Source organism: Lepidochelys olivacea, assembly GCF_965140295.1.
Source record: "Lepidochelys olivacea isolate rLepOli2 genome assembly, chromosome: 23".
Classification (NCBI taxonomy): domain Eukaryota; kingdom Metazoa; phylum Chordata; order Testudines; family Cheloniidae; genus Lepidochelys; species Lepidochelys olivacea.
Genome location: NC_140433.1, coordinates 6379813 through 6389962, shown reverse-complemented (window position 1 = coordinate 6389962; position 10150 = coordinate 6379813).

The following is a 10150-nucleotide window of genomic DNA, read 5'->3' as shown; positions in this document are numbered from 1 at the left end:
AGTGGGAGGATCCAGCCCCAGAACCGGACCTGCGCTTCCGCCCCCGCCGCCAGCAAGGGGGAACCGGGGAGGGGTTATTTCCAATATAACCCCCTCATTTTCCCCCCAGCGCCCCATGCATCGCCCCCAGCCCCCCTCCCCTTGCACCACCCCATCCCCCATGCATCACCCCAGCGCTCCCACCCCCTGCATCACCCAGCCCCCATGTATAACGCCCAGCGCCCCTTCCTCCTCCATCACCCCAGCCCGCCATGTACCCCCAGCGCCCCCTCTCCCTGCATCACCCAGCCCCCCCATGTACAACTCCCAGCGCCCCCCTCCTTGCAACACCCCCAGCCCCGCCTGCACCACCCCGCCCCCTGCATCACCCAGCCCCCATGTATAACCCCCAGCCCCCCCTTCACTAGGAAGCCCCCTTCTGGAGCCCCTGGAGTAGATCCCCAGCTCTCTCTCCATCCCGCCCCATGCTCCTCCTGCCTGCAGGCCACTCCGGGCCCCCCGCACACAGCCCCGGACCCCCCACCTCCCGATTCCCGGGGAACCTCGTAAAGGGGCAACTGGTGGGGGAGAGAAAGAGCAAAGTTGGTGGCGAGCGAGCGCTGGAAAGTGGGTCCCGCAGGCTGCCCATGGCCCGGGCCAGGGGGTCCCCTGCTGGGGACAGCAGGCCAGGGGCGCTCCCGACCTCTTAAAGTGGCATCTGCTCCCAAGGTGGAGGCAGGGGGTTGAGTGGGGAGAGGTGCAGGGTTTGCCCTCTGCCTCCCCCTCGCCACGCCCAGGTGGGAGCTGGAGGGTCCGTGACTCAGTCAGGGGCTAACAGGGGGTGGGGACGCTTCAGCGAGGCAAGGCAGGGAGCATGTGGGGGGGCTCAGCAGGGTGCAGTCACTGCTTACACCAATGCCCCTGTGCAGGGATAGGGGGGCGCTGGAGCAGGGAGGGGCAGGGGCTCAGCAGGGGGCAGTCAGGGCTGACCCAAGGCCCCAGCACGGCACTAGGGGAGGTGCTGCCATTCAGCTGTGGTCTAGCCCCTGGGGGTCGGTACGGATCCAGTGGCCCTGAGGTGACCCACCTCCAGCCAAACCGATGACAGGCTGAGTTTCAGTTGGATACGGGCCGGGCCTTTGCTTCCTTTCCCACGCTGTGGCCAGGCTGGGGGGTGTCACAGCCATTGTGTTCCACCTCAGAGGTGGCTGCATTTCCGTGGCAAACGATTGGCTCCCCAGCGCTTCGGTGTCCTGGCTCTGCGGTGGTGACTCAGGGCTGGTCTACACTGGCAATGTACAGTGCTGCAACTTTCTGGCTCAGGGGTGTGAAAAAACACCCCCCCCAGCTCAGCAAGTGTAAACAGTGCCCCTGCGCTCCCAGCTACACCCCAGCGGTTATTTTATTATCCCGCCACTGTGTTACTGCCCTGCCTGGGGTCTGCCTGGGGGCCTTCGGGATGTCTAACGCCCTCAGCCCAGCCCCTGGGAGCGAACAGCTCTTGCTGAGCAGCCGCTGGGCTCCTTTTCACGCCTTGGTCGGATGGACGCGGGTGGGATCGTCCCCGCTGCGGCTGATAAACATGGCGGAGCTCCAGCAGAAGTGTGCGTGGGGCCTGCCTCTACGGCGATTAGTTTATATCCTCACTCGGGCCCGTCTACACACAAGAGCTAGTCCCGATCAAGGGGTGAATGTAAAGTGGCAGCAGCCCATGGGGACTCACAAACTCTACGGATCGCTGCTGGGAGTTCACCGGCCGCCCCCTTTTCCGGGGCAAGGCAGAGTCGGGAATCGAACCCAGACCTCCGGAGAGCCAGCCCCAACGCCGAACTGCCCTTTCCCCCATGACTGTAGTGAGACGCTTCCTGCCTCGCCTCTCTTGGAAGCTGTGGCTGGTTCCCGGGGTGATGAATCCTGGCCCTGGGGCTGGGGGAGGGTCTGGGAAGGACGGGAAGGCTGGGGTGTTCGGGGTGGAAACGGGGAGGGGAGGGGTTGCACCTGCAGGGGTGGACTATGGGCCTGGAGAGTGGCTGGTTGCCTGGGGGCAGGGAGAGGGGGGTGGAGAGCGACTGAGGGGTTGGGATGGAGGAAGAGTCTGGCTGGGGAGGTGGGGTGGGGTGTGGAGGGGGGCTGCAGTGGGATATGGGGCTGGCAGTGAATGGTTGCCAGACGGGGAGCTGAGGAGGTGGGGAGGAGGTGGGGCAGTAGGGCGCTGGGGTGGGGGCTGCGGCGGGCTATGGGGCTGGGAGTGGATGGTTCCCTGAGGCCAGCGGGGGGGCTGAGGGGCATTGTGGGGGCTGGGACCTGGGACCTGCAGTCTCTGGCTCACTCAGCGCCCAGCCCAGGCTGCAGCTTCTGGGCCGGATCCTGCCCGGCTGCTCCCCAGGACAGAGGCCACCGAACAGGAGGAAGAGCCGAGCCGCAGGCAGCCTGCAGGTGGCCGGGCATGCAGCGTTGCCCCGTTAAGGGCACGATTGCATCAGCAAGCTCAATTCCTGGATGCAGCTGCTGTGACGCTTGGCAAGGAAACGGCCGAGCTCCTGGGTCATCGCCTGCTGTGTGCAGTGCAGAGAGCCCCAGCGTGAAGATCAACTGCATGTCAGCTCCTGGGATCCCAAAGCACCACAGGCCAATGGACAGGCCATGTTCTACGCAGAGCCCCCTCTCCTGGAGCTGAGATGCAGCCACCTCTGGGGTGGGGCGCAGGGGCTGCTCATACATGGACCCCTGGCCCAATGCTGAGATCATAGAATACCAGGGTTGGAAGGGACTTCAGTCCAACCCCCTGCTCAAAGCAGGACCAATCCCCAACTTTTGCCCCAGATCTATAAATGGCCCCCTCAAGGATTGAACTCACAACCCTGGGTTTAACAACGCTCAAACCACTGAGCTATCCCCACCCCCTATGCAGGTGCCTCCTTAGATTCCTGGAGTGTAAGGCCAGAAGGGCCCATTAGATCATAGGCTGCCATCCTGTGTAATAATGCAGGGCAACACCGCTCACCCGGCCCCTCTGTCTGTCAGAGCCCAGTCAGTGTGTTTGGCTGAAGCCTCTTCCCCAAAGGGAGCCTTGTCCCACCAGTTAATCCCCCTCCCTGGTGAAGGTTTAGGCCTTATTCCCAGCTGGAAAGTGTCCAGCTACAGCTCCCGTCCCTGGGCTCGCTTCCTGCCTGTCTCCGGGAGATTGAAGAGCCCGGTATCACCTGGATGTTCTCCCCTGGAAGGGGGGTAGACACTGGGATTGTCACCCCCAACCTGCAGGCTGAGCTCGGCCTGCCCCAGCCTGGCAGCCATTTCTCCAGCCTTTGAATCAGTTTTGCGGCTCTTTTCTGCCCCCTCGACCATTTTTCAACATCCTTTTAACACGTGGCCCCCCAGAGCTGGGTGCAGGATCCGGCATCGGCCTCAGCACTGCCAGGGACAGAGGGGAAAATCCTCTCCCAGCTCTAGCCCCCGGCTCCCCTGTTTATCCAGCCCAGGATCCCGTTAGCCTGTCGGAACCCAGTGTCACCCTGGGAGCTCGGGTGTGGCTTGTCCACACTGACCCCTCGATCCTGTCCAGAGCCCGGCTCTCTGGGGTCCTTCCCTGGCTGGAGGTGGGGCCTGCTCAGTTTGGACGGGCCCAGCTCCCCTCACGCCCCAGCTCGCGCTGATGGACAATCCGGCCATCAAATGGTAGCCACAGCGATTTCATCTTTACTGCCAGATCATGGGTGAGAACGTCGAAGGGCGTCGCGCCCAGAACCAAGCCCAGCAGCACGTCCTAGAGCTGCCCGTTCCGGGACGATTCCCCACGGTCACTTACCCAGCCCTTAATCCCCGCGCTGGTGTTGGCGAGGGCGAAGTGTTCAATCAGGCTGCCGGGCGGCTCTAAGCCAAACGTTGGGCAAAAGTCTAAGTCTGTTATCACGCCTACAGTTACCTTTATCAGCCAGACACCATCTCCTCAAAGACTGAAATCAGCTTCGTCTGACGAGACCCATGTTCCAGCAAGCTAACTTTGGGTGGGAAGCACGGGCTGCGTATAAAGGGATCTCTCACCTGGCGCTGAGATGCAGCCACCTCTGGGGTGAGACGTGGGAGCTGTTTGTACAGGGATTCCCACACCCGGCGCTGAGATGCAGCCACCTTTGGGGTGGGGCAGAGGGATGTTTAACAGCTGCACAATTGCATTGCACAACAGGCTAGGAAGGGAAGGGGAATCCTGTACCCAAATGACATGCAGTGGGGAGTTGACGGGGGAGTGTGCCATGCTGGAATAGGACCAGGGCCTGAGGGGCTCAGTGCTGTCCTTCCACTGGGCTCAGTTTGACTCTGTGTAGGGGCCCTTTGCAGTGAGAGGCCCTTAGCTCTTGCTGGGAGGGTGGCACGACCCAGTCATGTGGCTCACGTCCCAGGATGCCCTTGCTTGATACCATCACAGCTGGCATGCAGGGCACAAGTCCCCTGTGTCCATCACCATTCGCTGCCCTGGCCTTTCAGAACTGCACCTGCTCTGCCTACTGGCATCGCCAGAGCAAGAAGGCGAGACAGTTACTGAGGGGATACATCCCCCCCACACAGTCCAAAATCTCGGGCACCAGGTGCTTGTGCCAGTCACTGCCCAGGCCAAGGGCGATGCTAGTTACCAGGCAGTGCGGCCAGAGCTCCCAGGGCTTCAGGGCCCAGCCCCATTTGATGAGATCTGGAGGGGTTTGTGGACTAGGCAAGGCAGCCCTGGTCCACCCAGGACACCTGGGTTCTCAAGGTTCTGGCACTGCCATGGGCCAAGGTTTACCAAAATGGCCACTGGTTTGGGGAGCTCCATTGACCCCCTCCTCACCTCACCCCACCCCAAGACCTGCCTGCCAGAGCCACGAGCATCTGCAGCTCCCACATTGGGCCCCAGGAACAGGCACCTGAAATCAACAGCCATTGGCCTGGGGTGTGACCAGGGATGGTGGGTGTAGGCCTCCTGTCTTGGTGCCTCAGTTTCCCCATGAGGGGGGTGCTGTAGGCGCTCAGATAACAGTGCTTAATGTGTGCTGTGGTGGGCAGACATGGCAGGGTGCTGGCAGAGCTGTAGGGGAGTGGCGAGTGTACCCCCTTCCCCCCCTCCCCAATACTCTGGAGGGGACTGCAGGCTGTTCTGGGTGAATCCCAGGCCAGTCCATGCTCTGTGAGATTGAGACACCAGGGAAGAGGGGGGGCTGGGCTCAGGGCTGGATGCACCCAGGACAGGGAGGCTGGGGCTGGCAGCAAAAGGCAGCCCAGCCGGGGGGGGGGGCGGGGGGGGGACACGGGACGACACGACAGCAGGGCAGCACAGGGGCGCCCTCGAAAGACCCCAGACTATGGAACTGAGCTCTGCCATGAGGCCATTCACCCTGGCACAGAGGCTGGCGGGGGGGGAAGGGCAGAGGGGCACCAGGGCTGAGGTGCTCCAGGGGAGCAGTTCCCCTGTGCGCCTCTAGTGGGCACCCCCTGGGGCTGAGTTCAGAGCGGCCTTGCTTGGAGGACACACCCCGGAGAGATCCCTGCCACGCTGACATCCTGTGGGAGCGTCTGGTGGGTGCCAGGCCCAGAGTCTGCAGACCCCAGGGACTCTGCAGGGCTGGCCTCCATGTGGGTGGTGCCCAGCGCAGGGATTGAGGGGTCTCACCAGCCCCACCTGATGGCTGGGGTTGCCCCTGCCATTGTGAGCAGCCCTGCCAGGGCTTGGTCCTGGTTCTCTGGTGCCACCTGCCCATTCCCTGCCGCCCACCCGCAGGGGCTGGTGATCTGGGGTGGGTCCCTGAGGCTCACACCATCCTTGTCCGGCCAGAGACAGGAGCTGAACCCAGGTGTGCAGAGGTGGGTGGGCGGGTGCTGCTGGGAGCTGGCCTGGCCTGCGCTGGGCACAGCCCCTGCGGGAGACGGCTGGGGCAATGCAGCACCCTGTGTCCTTTGCACACAACGCGCGATGCCTTGTGTCGCTGGCCAGCCGGAGGATCCGCTCCTGCAGCCTCAGGCCTCGCTGGCCGGGACACGTGCTGCGGCAAGGGCAATCAGTCCCGGGTCCTCGCTGCATGGATCTGCTAGCCCCGGGCATGTGCCCTGCATCCCTCTCTGGTCCCAATGTCGCTGCTACGCAGGGCCTGCAGAGCGCCCCAGGGAACGGCTCCTTTCCCAGCTGGCTCCAGGACGGCCTGTTGTCCCTGAGGCACACGGGTGGAGCAAACTCGGGTCAGGAGACGGGGACATGCCCGGCAGGGACAACCTGGGGCTTCTGCAGCCTCTGCTCTGCCACTGGCCACTCATCCAGCCCAGCTGGGTCCAGTGCCAGGCCTGACATCCCCGCCCCTGATCTCAGCCTCCAGCTGCATCTGTCCCACAGCCCAGCCCAACGGTGAGGGGTGGGATGAGTGGCATACCCCCAGTTGGGCTGGGGGGAGAATCACCCATGCGCTGGGGGAAGCTGATGGGGGAGCGTCGAAGGCTCGGTTGCTGGGAAAGGAGGGATGGACTGAGGCCCCTGGGATCCTTTGAGGACACCCTCCACAGAGTGAATCCGCCCCACAAGCTTGGCCTCTGGGGGGCACCCCTTGCAGGAGATGGTGCTGTGGCTCATTTACAGAGGGCCGCTCCCCTCCCGTCCTGCAGGCTGGCCCCTGTGGAGCGGGGCCGGCGTGGGAATGGCTGGGGAGAGCAGGGCTATTCCCCTGGGGGGCCGCACGGCTCTGAGAAATGCCAGAGGCAAAGGCTGATCTGACGTTAATGCGAAGGGTTGGGGTCACACGCAGTGTAAACACGGCGCAGGGTTATTCCTGGATGTCCTGATCCCTCCCTGGGCCTGGGAGTCCAGCCCAGCCCTCCCCCAGTCCAGGCCCCAGGGAGCCCAGGGGGCCGTGCTGGGACCGAGGAGCCAACGATGGCAAGGGGCCCCGAGTACGAGGCCAGCAGCCGGGCCATGCAGCAAGTGCAGAGCCAGGGGGTCCCCCAGCTTTGGTCAGGGTCACGCAGAGTCGGCCTTGTGACGGGTTGGGTCACAGAAACCCCCTTGGGAGCTGCCACCTGATGTGCTGAGTCTACCTCTGAGCCCGTTTTCCCTGCCAGCTTGGGCCTCCAGAACCCTGCCTGGTTGAGCCAGACATGCTTTCCTGCTGCAAACACAGATCCAGGTCTGAACCAAACCCCCCAAAGCTGCAGGCTTAACTGAAAACCACTTAGCAGGTACTCCTGTCTCCAGCACCCAGTTCCCAATGGGATCCAACCCCAAATAAATCCCTTTTACTCTGTATAAAGCTTATACAGGGTAAACTCATAAATTATCCACATCTATAACACTGATAGAGAGATATGCACAGCTGCTTGCTCCCCCAGGTGTTAATTATTTACTCTGGGTCAATTAATAAGCAAAAGTGATTTTATTAAGTATAAAAAGTAGGATTTAAGTGGTTCCAAGTAATAACAGACAGAACAAAGTAAGTTGCCAAGCAAAATAAAACAAAAACACACAAGTCTAAGCTTAATACATTAAGAAACTGATTACAGATGAAATCTCACCCTCAGAGATGTTCCAATAAGCTTCTTTCACAGACTAGACACCTTCCTAGTCTGGGCACAATCCTTTCCCTGGTACAGCCCTTGTTCCAGCTTAGGTGGTAGCTAGGAGATTTCTCATGACTGCAGCCCCCTTTTTTCTGGTCCATCCCCTTATATAGCTTTGACACAAGGCGGGAATCTTTTGTTTCTCTGGGACCCCACCCCTCCTTCTAAATGGAAAAGCACCAGGTTTAAGATGGATTCCAGTACCAGGTGACATGGTCACATGTCCTGGGAGACCCCCAACCCTCCATTCTTCCTGACATGGCTCATAGAAGGCTTGAAAGTAAACAGAGCCATATACAACCAATTGTCCTAGTTGATGGGAGCCATCAGGATTCCAAACCACCATTAATGGCCCACACTTTGCATACCTACAATAGGACTTCAGGTTTCAGAGTAGCAGCCGTGTTAGTCTGTATCCGCAAAAAGAACAGGAGGACTTGTGGCACCTTAGAGACTAACACATTTATTAGAGCATAAGCTTTCGTGGGCTACAGTCCACTTCATCAGATGCATAGAATGGAACATATAGTAAGAAGATATATATATATATATATATATATACATACAGAGAAGTTGGAAGTTTCCATACAAACTGTAAGAGGCTAATTAGTTAAGATGAGCTATTATCAGCAGGAGAAAAGAACTTTTGTAGTGATAATCAAGATGGCCCATTTAGGCAATTGACAAGAAGGTGTGAGGATACTTAACTTAGTGAATAGATTCAATAGCTCCTGCTGATAGCTCATCTTAACTAATTAGCCTCTTACAGTTTGTATTGAAACTTCCACCTTCTCTGTACGTGTATATATCTCTATCTTCTTAGTAAAAAGAAAAGGAGGACTTGTGGCACCTTAGAGACTAACCAATTTATTTGAGCATGAGCTTTCGTGAGCTACAGCTCGCTTCATCGGATGCATACCGTGGAAACTGCAGCAGACTTTATATACACACAGAGAATATGAAACAATACCCCCTCCCACCCCACTGTCCTGCTGGAAATGGCCCAACTTGATGATCACTTTAGATAAGCTATTACCAGCAGGACAGTGGGGTGGGAGGAGGTATTGTTTCATATTCTCTGTGTGTATATAAAGTCTGCTGCAGTTTCCACAGTATGCATCCGATGAAGCGAGCTGTAGCCCACGAAAGCTTATGCTCAAATAAATTGGTTAGTCTCTAAGGTGCCGCAAGTCCTCCTGTTCTTAATAGGCCCTCAGAGTTATATTTCATATTTCTAGTTTCAGATACAAGAGTGATACATTTATACAAACAGGATGACCACACTCAGTAGATTATAAGCTTTGTAATGATACCTTACAAGGGACCTTTTGCATGAAGCATATTCCAGTTACATTATAATCAAACTCATTAGCATATTTTCATAGAATCATATGGAGCGCAATGTCACAGGCCTCAGCAGCGCCTCCCCCTGGGGCGGCTGGGGCTGGGCTGAGCAGCTGGCCTGCCCCTGTGTGAATGGATGGGAGCCAACACCCAACCCCGGGCTGATCTAAATGGCAGGCTGGGGAGTGGATGGGGCGGGATGGGATTGGCCCTTCACCCCCACGCCCCCAGCCCCTCGCCCTGGCAACTGGCTGCTTTGCCCAGAGGGGAAGCAGCTTCTCTCCTCAAAGTGGCCTCCTCATGGGGGGTGGGAGGGGGGCATTTCCCCTGGCCTGACCCCACACCAGGCTCACCCCTGCCCGGGGAGCGGAAGGGCAGCCAGAGACCTGGGCCCCCCTCGCTTCCTCTCTGGCCTCAGTCCAGCTGTTTACAGGGGAAGTGGTTCCCTCCAGGGAGGCTGCGGTTTGCTCCAGGGCTACGCAGAGGGTAGTGGCAGGGGAGAGGGGGGGAAGAGAGAGAGAGAGAGAGGAGAAGGAGGTGTATGGGGATAGATAGATAGATGTGTACAGGGATGGATGGATGGAGGGACAGATGGATGGAGGGATGGATGGAGGGGTGTGTGGCGGGATGGATGGAGGGGTGTGTGGCAGGATGGATGGAGGGGTGTGTATGGGGAAGGATGAATGGATAGAGTGATACGGGTATGGAAGGAAGGAGGGGTTTGTACAGGGATGGAGGGGTGTGTACAGGGATGGATGGGTGGATGGAGGGGTGTGTATGGGGATGGAGGGATCGATAGAGGGATGTCTACAGGGATGGAGGGAGGGAGGGAGGGGCATGGGTGGGGATGGATGGATGGACGGATAGGTAGAGGGGTGTATACAGGGATGGATGGGTGGATGGAGGGGTGTGTATGGGGACGGGAGTTTGGGGATGGGGTGGGGCCCTAGGAATCGCTGAGCTAGTGTGGATCTGGGGTGGGGAAGGGGGCCCCCGGCGCAGTCCAAGCCCCCTGATAGTGATACCCGGGCACCTGGGGACTGGAGCTCTGCACCCCGGCTCCGTGCCAATGGCTCGGTGTGGGCAGCTTTGCTAGTCCACACCCCACCCCCGTGACAGCCAGCTTTGACAGCCCCAGATGGGTTCCTGGGCTGGGGGTGGCAGCACCCCCTGCTTCCCGGGGAGCCGAGCCCTGAGCCGCCCCCACAGCCCTGCTGTGTCTGTGTCTCCCTGCCCATTGTGGGCACTGTGCCCGCTG